Source organism: Protobothrops mucrosquamatus, unplaced genomic scaffold, assembly GCF_001527695.2.
Source record: "Protobothrops mucrosquamatus isolate PMUCROS unplaced genomic scaffold, P.Mucros_1.0 scaffold_238, whole genome shotgun sequence".
Lineage (NCBI taxonomy): Eukaryota > Metazoa > Chordata > Lepidosauria > Squamata > Viperidae > Protobothrops > Protobothrops mucrosquamatus.
In genome coordinates, this window is record NW_015386314.1 from 57,705 (window position 1) to 75,758 (window position 18,054).

An 18,054-nucleotide genomic window follows, 5' to 3' on the forward strand; every position below is an offset into this window, starting at 1 on the left:
GGTGGAAATCAGTTATATAGACAGTAAAGTCAATAGTCATATCAAGAATAATATAGGATTTTCAAAATGTATACATGCACATGGACTTGCTTCAATTCTCAATAGTTGGAGGGTGGGCAACAGTATATCAAACATGCTTTAAAATAAAAGGTACCTCTCCTTGATATTATGATAATAATACAGAATTTGGACTGATTTAAAAGTCTTATGAAGGGGCAAGCTATAGGTTTAGTTATTTTCCTATAAGTCGCTTTTTTTGTAATAGTTAATATTTTCCCTTCCCATTCTTGACAACAATGATTAAACCCAAGCCTTGTGCTGTCTTTTTCCTGTGGTTCCTTTTAGGTTAGAGGAAGAAAAAGAGATGCAATGTATTACAATGAGTGGATAATCTTTTAAGCATAAAGGACAATGCTGGCTGGGAAGTTGCATATAGGGTCATAAACACAAAACCTTGTTTGCTTCCTCTAACAATGTCAACACACCTGAGAAGGATGAAAAGGGAAGACTGAAGTCCATCCCTACTTGCACCCAGGCTTGAGCCCTCATGCCTTAAATATTTACATCTGCTACCTATTTTTCTAAAAATGCCATGGATTGTAGTGTCTTTTCCAAAACTGGGATAGTAGTGTAAATGTCATAAAATGCATTTTTTAAAATAAGGGAGTGATTCAGATACAACAGCCTAATTCATTATTGCTTTCAAGATCATTGTATCAGGGAGTCTGCCGTTGATAATTACTTTTTTAATCACAGATAACTACAGATTCATGGCCAATTGAGGAAGGATGTTACCAACTATAGCTTTGTCAATGAAGATTGTCAATCATTCAAGGTGTACTCTGGTTTTTTGCAAGTAATAAAACTAGTTTGGAGTGTAAGTTGTGGTACCAGAATGGAAACCATGAGTTTTAATCCCATCTTAAGCATGAAACCGGCTGGGTGATCTTGAACCAAGGGCACACCATTTCCAAAAACATTGCAAAGAAAACTTTAAGGACCAATCCAGGTATTCACCAGGATTCAAGAGTGACTTGAAGTTTAGTCTTCATCAAAAATAAGCAATCTTTTAATGGAATGCATGCAGCCTCTGTAAGTCAAGGTTAATTTTTGCAGCTGGGAAACATGCTTTTCTGCCATTTTTAGAATGTGCTTTAATAGGTATTTTTCTGTTATTTTAATCCCTTTCTAGGCTAAACAAACTGGGGAACTCAAATCTAAGAAACCCCTTACCAATAAAACAAAATATGCTGTGAGAATTCTGACCCTGTTCACTGATTATACCATCATGTCACAGTCTTTCCATCAGACCCATTTCCTACATTTCTTGTTATAAAAGTGCAGAAAGGTTGCCTACTTCTGATACACTAGAACAGGCATGTCAAACTGCCGGCCCACGGGCCAGATGCATCACACTGAAACCGCACCCACCCCATTGCCAGCAATGGGGGAAAAGTCACAATACGTCACGACATCATGTGACGTTGCGAGTTTGACATGCCTGCACTAGAATGTTTGGTTCAGAGTGGAGACCCAGTTAAGAAATTAGAATGAGGGCAGGAATGAACAGAAAATGCTGGACAGCAGACCTTAGAAAGATAACAAGGGAAAAGGGTAGAGCTATGTACCTTGTGGCTTTGAGGCAGATATCTTACTTGAGTTGATTAGGAACTTGACTAATCAAATTTTGTACTTCATATTACACTATAAACCAGAATCAGTCACAACAGATGGCAGCAGTTTATGACAACAGTTGCTCTCAAAAAAGGTTATAGTGGGTTGAATCATATTAATACTTGATTTGGAGAGTATGAGGAAATTTTAGAGCTGTAAGCTTGGCTGCGAAGTCAATGGCAAACCATGTCTGTGTTTCTGTTGTCAAGAAAACTACATAGATTGTTTGTGTAATCACCCAGGAATTGAGTTTGACTTGAAGGGATTTTAAAACCAAAATAATAAAATGTTATTTCTTGGAAGTCCTTGCCATTCTCAACGTCTTCCTGGATATTTCTTGGGCCATTATGACCTAGATTACTGTATCAATATGTTAACAGAGATATGTGAAGAATGGAACAGGAATATTACTAATTAGTTTTCCAATACTATTTTTTCCTGGTAACATTTACACAATAGATCCACTAGGGTGCAATCTATCCATAAATTTTATTTACTTCTATGATCTAGCAATACTTCTTGGCTAAATGAGCTTTTAAGATAACTTTCCCAACTGGTGTCTTTCAGATGTGCCAGGTTCAGTTTTCATAATCCATATCCAGGATGCTCAAAGCCTGTATAGATCAGGATATGAATTTCAGCCTGTTAAATGTCAAGGATTATATTACCTTTAAGGCTGCATACATAATGCAGGGCTCCCCGTTTTCTGTAAAGTGAGTGGACATAATGAATTTTCAAGGGATGTTACTGTTATTCTCCCAAAATAGCTGCTGGATCTGATATTTTTTGTAATTTTTTCCTTCCATTCAACCATGTCAGGACACTGGATTGCCTGGACAAGTCCCTGCAGTTTTCTTGGCAAGATTTTTCAAGAGTGATTTCCTACTGTCTCCTTCCTAGGGTTGTGAGAAAGTGACTAGCTCTAGATCACCCAGCTGGCTTTGTGCCTAAGGCAGTTTTCAGGTTTCTAATCTGATGCCTTCAGCTCTACACCAAACTGTCTTTCACACAGATCTGATGTAGCAAGACACAGAATTGCCCTTTACTAGAAGGCAAATGGTCCAGTAGCTCTCCAACAGCATCTTCGTCCTCCAGGATGAACTTTATTACCTATCATGATATAATTTCCAGGTTATTGCAATAATCTTTTCTCTTGAACTTGGGAATCTGCAGAGGGAAGCAAACTTCTAGAATGGCAGGTCCAGCTGTGCCCACCATGTTGGACTTTTGCCCACATATCTGAATTCAAGACTTCAAGTTCTACAGATGCAAGCAACCTTAAGACAGTTTCTTATTGAAACCTTAATAACAGCTTCTGTCACACTAAGGTTCTAATGCTATGTTTATGTATGTTCCAAAGTTTAAATGTTAAATTCCTCTCCCACCCACTAACCTTTTCTCTGCCTTTCCTGGAAAGGTAGGCACCCTTCCAAAGAAAGTATCAGGCTCTTTCTTATCCCACATTATTTTATTTTCTAAGTATGCGAACATAATATATGTAAGACCAGAAACATTCAAGTAAAAATCAAGAATATTTTAGAAAATACAAAGCTAGCATTCTAGTTTTCTGTTTTTCTTTATTTTTTGATTATTAAAATATTTCCTTTAAGAATAATTATGTGAATCATGGTATTTCCAGAAAAAAATTGGGTTCACAGAAATACTTCCAAGAATAATAATAATAAATGTGTTTCAATTTGATCAGTGACCAAGAAGTCGAAAACTATTTGATGACACATAATCAGTGGCTATCTGGATTTTCCCCTGATACAATGGTAACAAGAGTAAGAGTGCCTTCGACCAAATTCCAAATGTTTCCTCAATCTCAAAAGGTTATCTGGTCCATCTACTCAGCTATAAATTATTTTAATTGATCTTCATGACAAGTTCAGGTTTCTAACCTGAGCTTTCAGATGTTCCAACAGTGCCCTCATTGCCACTGTAACTGAGCCACTCACTTTGCTGCTGGTCATGGTCTTCTCATTCTTTCCACCCTTCCCAACACTAAAGCCTCCAGAGAACCTAGTCGTTGCATAATACGTCCTAAAAAACCATAAAAAATCTCACAATGGCATAACATAATAGTTGAATTCATGCATATATTGAGCCACAAATTGCCCAGCCCTGTACCAGCCTTAGTCTAGCCCAGACATGTCAAACTCATGATGTCACGTGATGTCGCACAACATATCGGAGCTTTTTCGCTGTTGCCGGCAATGGGGTAGGCGTGGCTCCGGTATGATGAAACCGGCCTGCGGGCCAGCAGTTTAACACCCCTGGTCTAGCCTGTTGTCAGCCCAGCTCTCTTGTTTCAGATGCAATTCTAGATGTCCCCATTCTTCCTGATATAAAGGTATGGCAGCCTAAATATGTGACCAGTAGATGGCAGCTTTGCCTGTTGCATATTGTTAATTTTTTTCTTTGGCCAAGAGGAAGTACAGTACAATATTCTGTCCCAAATCTGAGCAGGAAAAAAATGATTGCTATGCTTGCCATCTTTACCTTTAAATCTCTAATTGATGAGGGCATAGTTTCTCACAAGGTTATTGCTGAAAATCTTATCTGTCACCAAAACTATTTGTGCAGAAATGTATATATATATAGTGATTGATTGATTGATTGATTGATTGATTGATTGATGTACAGGCTCCCCAACTTCAAAATTACTCTGAATGGCTTACAACTAAGGATTGACAAATATATAAAAGCATATAAATATACAATTGTCCAGAAAAATGGAATATGCAAAACAAGATTAAAACAAATCATAACAAAATAAAATAAAACAGGGAAAAGGAAAAAGAGAGTCTCCACAGCCAACCTGTCCCCCAAGAACAATCAGGTCTTCAATTGCTTCCTGAACAGTAAAAGGATAAGACCACACACATTTCTGGGAAGAGATCTTTCCAGAGGGCAGGAATTGTAACACTGTAAGTGCACTACCTGGGTCCCACTTTCTTTAATTAATAAGATCTGCAATGCCCCCAGTTTGCTGGACTATATCAGAGGAACAGACATAACTGATTTTAAGATGGTAACTGCTCATAATGCTCATTGCATTATATATAATAAGCAATAGGCCGTGCTCTAGTTCTTTGCCCCACTGTGTAATATTATAGAAATGCATACTCTTCAAGTGAGGCCCAGGAACTAATACCCTTCCTGTCCTGCGCAAAGAAATGAGTGTAAGCAATATGGGGGGGGGAGCAGATGATTGTAGAAGAATGGGCATAGATGGTTTCAAATCCACTTTATTTTTGAAATGTGAGTCCCACTGTATTATCTGCAGATATCAATGCTACCTAAATGCATATTAGATCCCTGTATACTTTATGTTAAATTTATTTGTATTTGGGTCACCATTTTCTCTTTTTTTTGTACACCATTTTTTTCTTCTTTGTTGTTAGTGGTGAATGCATGCTTTTGTTTCAGATTGTTTGTTTTTCTGTTTTGTATTTTACCTTTAATGATAAAACAATAAATAGATAAATATACATACATATAAATAAATAAATAAATAAAATATCCCTGTATGTGTCAAATTACAATCCCAGCCAACTTTAAAAGATTATTTTAAAAGATTATTTTTTAAGTATCCGTAGCATGATGCACTGAAAACCAATTATATAATTCCCATAATTGCACAATGATATCATAATACATCATTATGTCATTGTGACCAAATGTTAAAGCTCATGGCAGGCAATTTTCCCCAGTGTGATCATCATTCCAAAAACATGATCTTAAATAATTATTGGTATGGAGAAAGAGAAGAAACATTTTTATTTAACTACCCAGAAACTGCATCCACCGCAAAGTGCAGTACAGATATATTTTATTGGTTCAGGCCAAGGATTAAAATGTCCAGCTGGTTTTTATACTTCTCATCTTCAGTGTTATCATGAACAATGAGTGTTAAAGATGATAGAAAAGCAACATGAGGGTGGGATATTATTTTTCCCCAAGTGGAACTTCCCAATAGCCTTTGATGTGCTGGCAGTACAGATTCTTCAAGCTGAAGTTTAGAAGAAGAGCAGGAGGTCTGGAATATTGCCAAGAGGGAATTGAAATTCTCATCTAAAATTCTCTCTAGTCTGTATCCCAAATAAATCTCATTAATGTTTCTGATACTGATTTGTCATATTCTAAAATATAAACACAAATTGGAGTATCTGGAAGAGGGAGAGTAAGAAAAGTTAGTGAAAAAGATGTATAAGCCATAGAGTACCATTGTGGCAGAAAGTAACTGATGAGGAGAATTAGACTGAACCAAGTTTCCCATAAAGATGGGTAGATTTTATGTGTCTCAGCCTGTTTTCTTAAACATGCTTGTTTGCAGAGCTGGTTCTCTTGTTTGGTAGATAGTGGGTGGTAGCCATTGCATTTGGATGAAACACTAAGGAGCAAAGCTTTGGAAGAGGATGCTTGAACTCAATCTACTGCATTAAAATGCTCTCCCTGCCCTCAAGTTGTTGTCTTATTGCCAGGTTGGAAGTAGCAGTCAATCCAGTCAGCAGCTATAGTTAGAATTGGGTGAAATGAAACTTGCCCTTTGCTTGGAAAGCTCAGTTGGGATATGGGAGGGAGGGGGAAGGTTTGCATGCTTAGAAGTAAGCTCCACCAAACCTAGTGGGCAAAGACTGGACTTTGCATTAGGATTAAAAGTTGAAATGAACTAGAAAAATCTATGCAGCTGGGTGTCATTGATTTATAAAAGCAAAGTGAGAATGTTTTTGGAGTTGTTTAGAATCAGATCTCGGATGCCTGAGTTTATAAATCCCAGCAATTCTATCATAATTAAATTCTACCCTTTCCCTCCACAATCAAGGCCCAATGCTGATAGCAATTCTCCCCTTGGACCCCACATCTGCATTCAGTGGCACCAGTATGCTTCCTATTCAATTGCTGTGAAATAAAACATTAGGGATACATATTCACAATGTTAGCTGCCAAGTGCTAACCCAGTGGTGTGGCTATTCGTAGAGGATGCTCGAGCACTCACAGGTAAGACCACAGGGACCGTGCCGTGGTCCAATAACATTCTATGAATGACACAATAGCACCGGCAGAATCACATCAGTGGTCGCTCACCTCCTGGGACTTGCCTTGTCTACTGCATCTTTTTGTTTCCTATCTGCTGTTGGTTTACATGAAATCTGTTTGGAGAGCCCTTAAAAGAACAGAAACGCGTTCACTTGTCATTTCCCAGGTACTGTGTATTTTTTGTATTCTCCAAGATTCCTTTGACCATGAATGCTGAAAATTGGTGAAGAAATTGTCTGCTACTTGAAAGCAGGAAGCAAGAAAAGAGTATTTATCGGGCTTAAAAGCAAAGAAAGAGAAAGCTGAAAGGCTTCTCTAAACTCAGGAAAAGTACAAGCAAACTTCTGGCTCTATACATATTATCTACCCATTGCAAATTATGAGTTACCCTTGGTCTGTATAACGCAGGAACATGCAACTTTGTGGTGGGTCAGGGCCCATATTTGACTACACTTGGCCTTAAATCTGGAGACACAAGTAGACAGAACATAGCCAAAACAAAAGTTATTTTAGCTAAATTAATTGAAATTGCTGTGGTGCATATAATTACCATTCTCTTTTGCATAACAAATCAGTTTGGCAGAAACCTTTGGAGACATTTGGGGGGAGTTGCACCAAAAACCTAGGAGGCATATATGGCACTGGAGGTGCCAGTTATTCCTCCCTGCTACCGTGATTTTATTACATCATACAAAAGTATGTCATGCAATTTCACTAAGTGCTACTCTAAAATAGTATTAACTAGTTAGTTTTTTCCCCCATTAATTTCCCATTAAGTTGGGAATCTCCTACAACCTGCTATTTTAACATCCCAATTAAGGAGCAGGATTTTTTTTACTCAAAGTTGCCTTACAGGTTGATGGGCCCAATAGGACTAGAATTAAAATTATCAGGATTTTTTTTTTCTCCACAGAAATAATTTCCAACTAAGGATATTGAACACAATTCTTTAAAATGATTGTGAAAATCAAAGCAATGAATCTTACAGCATAATTTTCCATAGTTTAGTTTTTGGTGATCTGGCAGAAAAACCCAAATTCAGGCAAAATTTTGAATGCATCGTTATTGGAAAAACCGTGAGCCAAATATTTTGAAGGGCTTAATGCATATTGCCCCTTATTTCCAATAAAGGCAATAAAAAGAGGTGAATGAGTTTTTACTGCCTTGGCAAAGAACATTCAAGTAGGATTTGTGAATGGAAGGTCCCGTTTTACTGCATTCCAATTCTTCTACAAGCTCTTTCCAGGTCAGCTTTTTTTGGTTCAGCTGACCAAGTTTTTCTACACACAGCTGCCTCTCGTCTGCCTCACAGACTGTGTGCGTGTGTGTGCGTGTGTGTCGTGCCAGATGATTAATCTCTGGCACTTGAATAATTGGCTAAGGCAGCAATTAATAAACCCCCAACCTAGACAGTGCTGCCTGGTAAACATTTCCCTTTTTTACTAACTGTGACTGGGGATAGTCCGACTGTCAGATGCACAGAGCAGAACAAATGTTATGGTAAAGGCTGCCAGGCTCAGAGCCACTGAGGCAAGGAGAGTGTGAGGATCTGGGGTCAAATGTGTTTGACGGGGAAGGGTCACCATGGCGGGAGGTTTGTTTGTGGAGGGGCTGCCTATATAAGAGAAGGGGGGGTACGAAGGGAATGTCTGCTGTCACTAGGAGGCTGAAGAGAAGGTGGCCAGCCTGAGGATAAAATGCTTGACAGGTTTGGACTGGAAGGCGAGTTGATGAGCTGAGAGATGAAAATTCACAGCTCAGCACATAGGCCTGTTACTGAAGAGGTGTTTATTTCAGGGGCAAACAGAGAGATATACCTACATACAGAGAGAGACACACACACACAACTGCAATTACAATGTAAACACAAAATATAAATACTACCATGCATTTTACAGAACTGTCATGTGGAATTAAAAGTATTACGTAGACCAAAAATAGCTTAGAATGTTCTGAAATTTACATTAAGAATATCTTTTAAATGTGTAATTGCAAAATATGCGAAAAAAATTAATGTACAGCTCCAATGGAAAATAAATATGCAACATTCAAATGATAGCCCCTGAAGAAAACTGCATTATTTGAAATTCAGATGCCATTAGTTCCTATAGAAGAGTGTTTTTCAAACTTGGCAACTTTAAGATGTATGAATTTCAACCTCCAGCATTCCCAGCCAACGGGCCTGAGCTAATTAATAGTATTCTTATTAGTCAGTGGTCTGATTTTATCTCACTTCGTATTGAAATCTTTGTTTTTCTTTCAGCCCAAGATATTCTTAACCATTTTCTCCAACACTCCAGCATCCATTTTATTTCATTCAGGATTTCTAATGATCCAGTTTTCACAGCCATGTTACACCTGAAAAACATCCTCACAATATATTTGTTGTCAATGTGGAATTCTTGCACTTTAATATTTTGTCTATCACTACTTGTGTTACCAAATAACAGGCAACTCTATTTCATGGCTGTAATCATCATCCTATTAAAGTTAAACAGGAGGACCTATGCTGAAAGCTTACACACACACACACACACACACACACACACACACACACTAATGGTGGGGCTGGGAGGAATTTCAAAAGGTTGTTGAATAAAACCTGTTGGCAAATCATACAGATTTGATCCAAAAGATAAATGCAGGTAGATGAAGGCAGTATTGATACAATACATTATATAATTGCCTTGCAAAGAAACTAATAATTGAGCTCAGAGAAAATGCTTTGACATATCGAAGTAGCAAAACAATACATTAATGGCTTCACTTACATCTGTGGAATGAAGTTAATTTTGTCTCCTGGATGCAGTTTTTAATGAAGAGGACCATAGGTCTCAAATGCTTTTGGAATAGATTTATGGTTTTATATATGGTTGTATATGTCACACCATTATAGAATGGGAATTATACTTTCTCTGGCCTAAAAGATCAGGCAACCTAGCTTCTTCTTATAGGAAAAAATGAAGCTACATTGTAAATTATGTTTGATGATGTTTGTGCAAAGCAGCTGTATATAAAAAATATTTAGATCTCTGATGGCTTGACTGTGGAAAAATTGATAATGAAACCCAACTCCTAGAGGCTTTTTCTACATGCATGATTAATGTGTATTTATTTATAAATGCAGGCTATAAATAAATCTAGATCACCACCCTAGAGGTCATTTGCTTGCACACAAAAAACACCCTTTCAAAATTAGTACTCCAGTATGTCAAAAACAGAACTTTTATGGGTCACAGCAATTGTTTGAAACAACTATATTTTGAGATTTATTATCTAAGTGCTGGAGGAAGTACATTCCACTGCAAGAATGGACATTTCCCCAATCATGGTCATCACATTATTACGCCTCTCTCTCTCTCTCTCTCTCTCTCTGAAAATCCTGTTTCATGCAGGAATTGCTAAGTGGAATTTGGTGGCTGCGGAGAAACAAACCATCAATATATATTAGTTTGATTGTCTCTTCTCATTATTATCTCAGTATCTCTATATAAATGCTCATACTTAGAATATTCTAACTCTGGCCATAAAAGGAAGATGCATTAGGTCTCTCACATGGATAGCTCCTCAGAAGGTAGTTGTACAGAAATTATTGGATATGAGATTGGAAACCTTTTTAGCAATATTTGCATCGTTGAAGTTAAACAGATAAGAATATAAAATGAAAAACATTTGATTCTGAATATATATTGTAAAAATGAAAGAGCTTTGTTTAAGAAAAATAAAAAACACCTGCATATTTTACCACAAGATGTTAACTAAATATTATTACAATTTATGGTTGTTTCAATGTATGTAAAGATATATCTATGAAGTGACAAAGCAACTCTAGAAGTTCATAGTATATTTAATGGATGTTGACTGTATGGTTAAATCTGGTCCAAAGCCGTCTTTAAATTCACATGCACATATGAAGACTGGATAAAGACTAATTCATTCATTTGAATGAAAGAAACAACCTCAATGTGAATGCAAGAATTCACACACCAATCAATTTGCTTAATTAAGGTTTCCTAGCATGCACACTATGAAATACAATAAAGCTGGGGACATCTATAATACTATGATTACCACCTATATGAGCACTTATTGGAGGTACTTTTCCCCCCCTTGGGATGGCTGCTAAGAAGACATTGCACACTTCCACTTCTGTTTTGGATAAACTCAATTTAGTGCAGAAGTGCTGAATCCATATCCTCCAGATTCTCTTAAAATAAATTCTGATAGTTGACATTGCTTAATATGTAATTCAGTGTCATCTGGATAGCCATAAGTCCTCTTCACTTTGTTTAGTATGTCATCTAAAGCTTCAAATGTGATTATTCTTAATTATAGTTAATGAAAACAATCCAGTTTAATTAGCCATAATTTGAATTTGGCTTTCTCTTTCTAACCACAATGTTGAAATATGGAATGGAAAATAATTTTCTTTCAGTTATCTTTTTTAGCTACTCTATCTTTGAATCTGAAGCATTATAATAAACATAATACATTTCAGTAAGCAATTGGTAGATTCACCCATCGTCGTTTCCTCCCCCACCAATCATTACCTGCCTACAAAAAAAACCAGCACCTGTCATAGAATTAGGAGGCAGTGGAATAAGTGTAGAATGGCCTGTTCAGCTACTTGTCAATTTGCCCAATATGGCACTGGCACAGAGACATTTCATACTTGTCACTTATTAATTGGGTCTTTCTGAACATAGGACTACTGATGAGGGTTGAGGTTCGTTCTCCAAGCGTGTGGGTTGGTTTCTGAACATTTCATTACCAGGCTAGGTAATATTTTTAGCAGAATTTAGGGGTTGTCAGTGTCAGTATTCTTCTGTTTATAAGAGCTTTGTGTGATCAGTAGGTCTTGTGATGGTGAGGTCACATCACGTCAGGGTCACATCAGGTCAGGGTCTTGTGATAGGTTTTGTGATGGATCTTGTGGTGGGTCAGATGTAGGTGTGTCAAGTGAGGGTTTTTGGTGGGTCTTTTGGAGAAGTGCTGGTTGGGAAGGCTTGTGTGGGTTGGTTGAGTGTCAGTACTGTCTCTGATTGGCTGTGTGGCTGATTTGAATTCTGAGGGGTTCATAGGCTGGTTGTAGGTTGATGTGTCTGTTGATGGAATTGCTTGTGGAGTGCCAGGCTTCGATGAAGTCACAAGCGTGGTGGGTGGTAGTGTGGCTGATTCTTACATTGCTCCAATCAAAATGGTGCTGTTTAGTGTCACTGTGGGTAGAGATAATCTACTTACACAAGACACCCCCCCAACCAGCACCTCACCTCCCAATGACCTTCACCTGATGCAAGACACCCCCCCAACCAGCACCTCACCTCCCAATGACCTTCACCTGACGTAACTTCCTCATCACAATACCCCTCACAAGTCTCTCACTGGTGACCCACTCCTGACCCACCACAAGACCCTGATCTGATGTGACCCTCACCTGACATGACTTCAACATCACAAAACCTACTTATAAACAGAAGAACACTGACACTGACATCCCCTAAATTTCACTGAAGATGTTACCTAGCCTGATAATGATATGTTCAGAAACTAACCCACAAGCTTGGAGAATGAACCTCTACTCTCATCCCACCCAAGCTACAGATATTTGCCACTATTGCAAACAGAAATACTGCTCTTCTGAAACAGTCCTAGACCTATATCCAAAAGTTACCTGGCTGACAGGGTGCAGTGCAGAAGAGACGGTTGGGTAAATTAGTAGGGAACAATCCAGAACAAGGTAGTCCTCAATTATTTCTGCAATAAAATAATAGTGCAAGCAATGGGTTTTCTGCTGTTCCATGAGCACAACAACTGAAATTACTCTCCCCACCCTTGCTCTCCCCAGGAAATAAAAAATACTAAATACTAAAGCATTCAGCAACACAAAAAAATCTTATTGGCAGAAACAGTAGAAAACCTGCAATACACCTAATGGTGACAGAACCTACCACTTGCAACCAACCAAATCTAGTTCTCTTTCCTAATTAAAATGAAGCACAAGACTAGCATGCTAGCTTTTTTTTAAGAATACTAAAACCATGTTTAACAAGTTTAACTCTTTCTAAAGCATGCTAAACTCATCCTTTAAAGAGCCTGTGTAAGACCTTACAGGAGCACTTTGGACAAAGCAGTCAGGTACTAAGTGGTAGTTGACCTTGGGAAAGCCAGGTGGTGGTGATGATGGTGGTGGTGGTGGTGGTGGTGGTGGTGGTGGTGGTGGTGGTGGTGGTGGTGGTGGTGGTGGTGATTATGATGATTCACTCACAATAACCTAACATGGTCAACATTAGCTGGCTAGATCATATCTCAGATTCGCCCTCAGAAAATATATGATGAGTGAGGTGGGCTAGATCATGTCCATGGCAAAAATTATGCTAGAAAATAAATGGAAATTGCTAATTCCAAATGTGCTGGATTTTAGCTCCCAAAATTTGCATCAAGCATTAACAGAAGACTGGTCTAATAATTGTTTCATTATGTTAAATTAAGAAGGGAATGGTGTTAGATTATTCAATATACTTGATAAATGAATAGATTACTACAATTTATTTCAGCAAGACAATTATTTAGTAGATTCATTTGCACAAGTATTGGGGGAGGGACATTTTAGGTAGTTTACTGTGTGACCCCAGTCTATTTTGGTAAATTTATTATTCAAAATCCAGAAATATTACACATTCAATCTGTTTGAGATGCAGCCAGTGGGACTCTAACTTATTCTATCTCATCAGGAATATCCATAGAGTATGGCCATCCAAGTTTTTATATATGCCATGTGCAATGCCCATTAAAATAAAAGTGGAGTTTTGATTGCATCATTATGGGCCACCGTCTTAATTTTGTTGGCCACAGGTTGTATCCCACAGAAGTTTAGTAGAAGCAATATTGTGCCAGTATTATTATCAGCATGATGCCAGCATGGTTAATTAGAATTATTAAGATAACTACTATTGTTAATTAATCTCAGAATATTTACAGGCTAAAAAACAGAATTTGCAAATTTCTGTTACATTTTTAAGTACCTTTACAGCAAAACCTCCAAGCAGCATGCAGTTAGAAACAGTAATACAATTCAGTGTGACAATATCACATTACAGTGTAACAAATTTGTACTTTACATTCCTGAAGTTAATTTGAAGAATATCGTAGAAATAAATTCAAATTTTTGAAGTCATAAATTCTGTTTCCTGTAGTTTTCCAGTTACTAGTCAAAAGGTCTTTTATTGCCAACTCAATGCAGTTTTAAAAATACTTAAGAGGTATGATTTTCTCTAATGTTTTTAATAAGCTTATGTATCTATTCAAAATTTTCTTTACTTCCTATGGGATTTTTTTCAGTAGAATATGGAAAAGAACATCATATTTTTAAATGCACTTTTTATGCTATGAAACCCATTAGGTTTACAGCTCACAAAAGTTTATTTTTTGGAATTTGCTCCTTTGGACAGATGTTGGAAAACCTCTTTGATTGCTAGCCCTCTTTGTTGACAAGTCAATGACAAGAGGCTAACCAGGAGAACAATTAAATGTGTGGATTTTCAGCAATGTTTCAAATAATTCATTAATATTCATGAATATTTGTATGTCGGTAAGATACAGATTACTTATGTAGTGTACATATATAGTAAACAGTATGTGTGTATGTGTATACATATAGACACATACATACATACACACACAGAGAGAGAGAAAGAGACATTTCTGACAAACTCCACACTTGAGCTGCAAGACTGTGTAAAATGATCATCTTCTCTACCTGTTTGGAGAAAGTCTGCTTTAAAGATAATGAGGCCCCATACGAGAAATTATCCTGAAATTATTCATTATTGGGTATCACCAGGACAAGTGGCATCCAGATCGTCTACTTCACTGACTATAGTGGGATGTATTATTGGGCCATTTAAGTAATAAGCACTGTTTCTAAGTTTGTAATTCTATCTAGAACATTTCATATGCAAATTTCACATACAGAGCTTCCACATGCATGTCAGTGTGTCCTTTTCACATTCACACAGCAAAGTTCTATGTCAAGGGTCTATCTGATGAGAATTTTAACAAGATCCCTCTCCCCGCACAGGAACTTTATTTCCACTTTGACATATGCCAGACTCTCCTAAAAAGATCTGCCAGCCAAGAAATAAAATAGCACATGAGGAAATACATCTTAAAGACAGAAGAGACTCTGGAATCTGAAATAGTAAACACAGTTACAGGTTCTACTGATCAGGTTATGCTCTGGAAAATGTAAAAGGGGTGTGTATGTGTGTGTGTACTTTTCTGTAAGTACAGCTATGTAATATATATATAGACGTGTGTGTGTGTGTGTGTACTTTTTTGTAAGTACAGCTAGGTATTATATATATAATATATATATAGACATGTATGTGTATGTGTGTACTTTTGTGTAAGTAATATATATAGATGCAGACATTTTGGGAGTACCTAACAAGAAAACATATGTGCAGACTAATCAAAAATGATAAGCATTTGTTAAGTGAGTGTTTCTTGCTGTATTCCAAAGCTCTTTAGAATATCATACCTGACAACAAATTGAAATGAGTACAGATTAAAATAAAACTAAAATGGATTCTTTCAGCTTCCAACCTACTCCCATCTTGTTACATGCCTCAATTATTCTGACAGATGGAATTCAGAACTTGTCTTTCTTATTGTACATACTTACCCACACCCATGAATTTATGTATCACCTTTTAAACAATTAGCACTGAAAGTAGTCTGTCTCAGCAGTTATAACAGCCATTGTATGTTCTATTTTGTTTTGTTTCTTTCAGCCCAGCAGTTAAAATCAGCAAATGGAATTGAAATAATATGAGCTCTGAGCTTAAAAGACCAGGAAGATAGGGTTTGAAAATGTAGGAAGATACAGTACATTCAGATAACTAATCCAGATGTTGTTGAACTGTAGGTCCCACCATCTCCAGACCATGGGCACAATTGTGAAAGAGGTTATTTTATGTTCTGCTTGTGAACTTCTTAGATGTATCTGGATAATTGAACTATGATATAAGACTAGAAATGTCACTCTTGCTAATGTCAGTTATCTGATACAGAACTATCATTTTTTAATTGCTTATTTACAAGCACTTTTTTCTTTCTTCTTTGCTTGCAGTATAATTTTCATCATACCTTGATGAAATATACAGAATAATCTTGACATTCTAATTGTGGAGTTTCTGAGAAGACACTAAATTTGAGGAAACTGAAATAGAATAGAATAATGCTGGAAGGGAACTTGGAGGTCTTCTAGTCCAGCCCCCTGCTCAAGCAGGAGAACTTATACCATTTCAGACAAGTGACTGTCTAGTCTCTTCTTAAAAAACTCCACTGATGGAGTGCCCACGTTTTCTGAAGGCAAGCTATTCCACTGGCTAATTGTCCTCACTGTTAGGAAGTTACTCCTTAATTCCAGGTTGCTTCTCTCTTTGGTCAGTTTCCAACCATTGTTTCTTGTCTGGCCCTCTGGTGCTTTGAAGAATAGTTTGACGCTCTCTTCTTGGTGGCAACCCCTCAAATATTGGAATACTGCTATGATGTCACCCCTGTTTCTTCTTTACTTTAGACTAGCCAAAACCCCAAGTCCTGCAGCCATTCTTCATATGTTTTAGTCTCCAGGGCTTTGATCATTTTAGTTGCTCTTCTCTGAACTTTTTCCAAAGTCTCAACATCTTTTTTGTAGTATGGTGACCAAAATTGGTTGAAGTATTCCAGGTGTGGTCTTACTAGGGTTTTATAAAACAGTACTAATACTTCATGTGATCTTGAATCTATGCCTCTCTTTATACAATTGTATTAGCTTTTTTGGCTGCTGCTGTACACTGCTGGCTCATAATCAAGTGATCGTCCACTAGGACTCCAAGGTCCGTCTCACAGTTACTGTTTTTGAGCCAGGTCTCACCTAATCTGTACTTATACCTTTGATTTTTCCTGCCTAAATGTAAAACTTTGCTTTTCTCCACATTAAAATTCATTTTGTTGGATATGGCCCATTGTTCAAGTTTGTCAAGATCTTTTCAGATCCTGAGCTTGTCTTCTGGGATGTTGGCTATTCCTACTAGTTTAGTGTCACCTGCAAATTTTATGTGTTCCCCGTCTATTCCCTCATCTAAGTCATTGATGAAGATATTGAAGAATACTTGGCCTTAGATAGAGCCTTGTGGTACCCCACTGCTTATTTGTCTCTATGTGGATGTAGTACCATTGAGGACTAGTCGCTGAGTATGGTTTGTCAGCCAGCTACAGATCCATCTGGTGATAATGTTGTCTATCCCATCTTTTTCTATCTTACCAAGGAGTAGGTTGTGGTCTACTTTGTCAAATGCATTACTGAAATCTAAGTATACTACATCCATTGCGTTTTGCTGATCTACTAATTTAGTCACTTTATGAAAGAATGAAATAAGATTGGTTTGGCATGATCTGTTTTTAACAAACTTGTGCTGGCTACTAGTTATTATAATTATATACTAGTTATATACTAGTTATATACTAGCTGAGACTAAGATTGTAATATATCAGTCCAAAGGTAGAAATTAATGAAAAGAAAGAAGGAAGGAAGGAAGGAAGGAAGGAAGGGAGGGAGGGAGGGAGGGAGGGAGGGAGGGAGGGAGAGAGAGAGAAAGAAAGAAAAAAAAAGAAAGAAAGAAAGAAAGAAAGAAAGAAAGAAAGAAAGAAAGAAAGAAAGAAAGAAAGAAAGAGTCATTTTAATGAACTGCTAAGTGTGGCATGAATATGTCTCACTAGTTTTTAAATGTTCTCATGTTATTCTTTCATCTCCCCTCCAGCTCACCATGGAAGCAGCTTACATTTGTAATTTCATTGTTAAACTGCTATTTTTCTCTTCTTTTGAAACCATTCTTGCTATATCAATAATCCACAGCACCTCACGAATGATTTGGTTCAAGATGCAGTCAGTTGCAGAGATCTGCCCAGCCTCCACATGCCATGTTAGATTGCTAGGGGCACATCCTTTCCTTCTTCAGCCAGTAGCCATTCTGCTTTTGGCATAGAAGAGCAGGAAAGGCAACTTGTTTTGAAAATAGCTGAGACCAGGGCTAGCAACTGAGGGGGAAGCAGCTCTCCTGCTATATATATATATATATATATATATATATATATATTTAATTTAATTTATATCCCGCCCTTCTCCTTGCGGACTCAGGGCGGCTAACAACCAGATAAAACACTAATCCCCAGAACTACAATATTAAAAACATAAGTAAAAACAAATATTAGTAATGTGGTCAGATTGATTTAAAAATTACTTTAAAACCCCATTAAAATTTTCCCCTAGGCCAGTCCTGCAAGTTGGAATAGCCA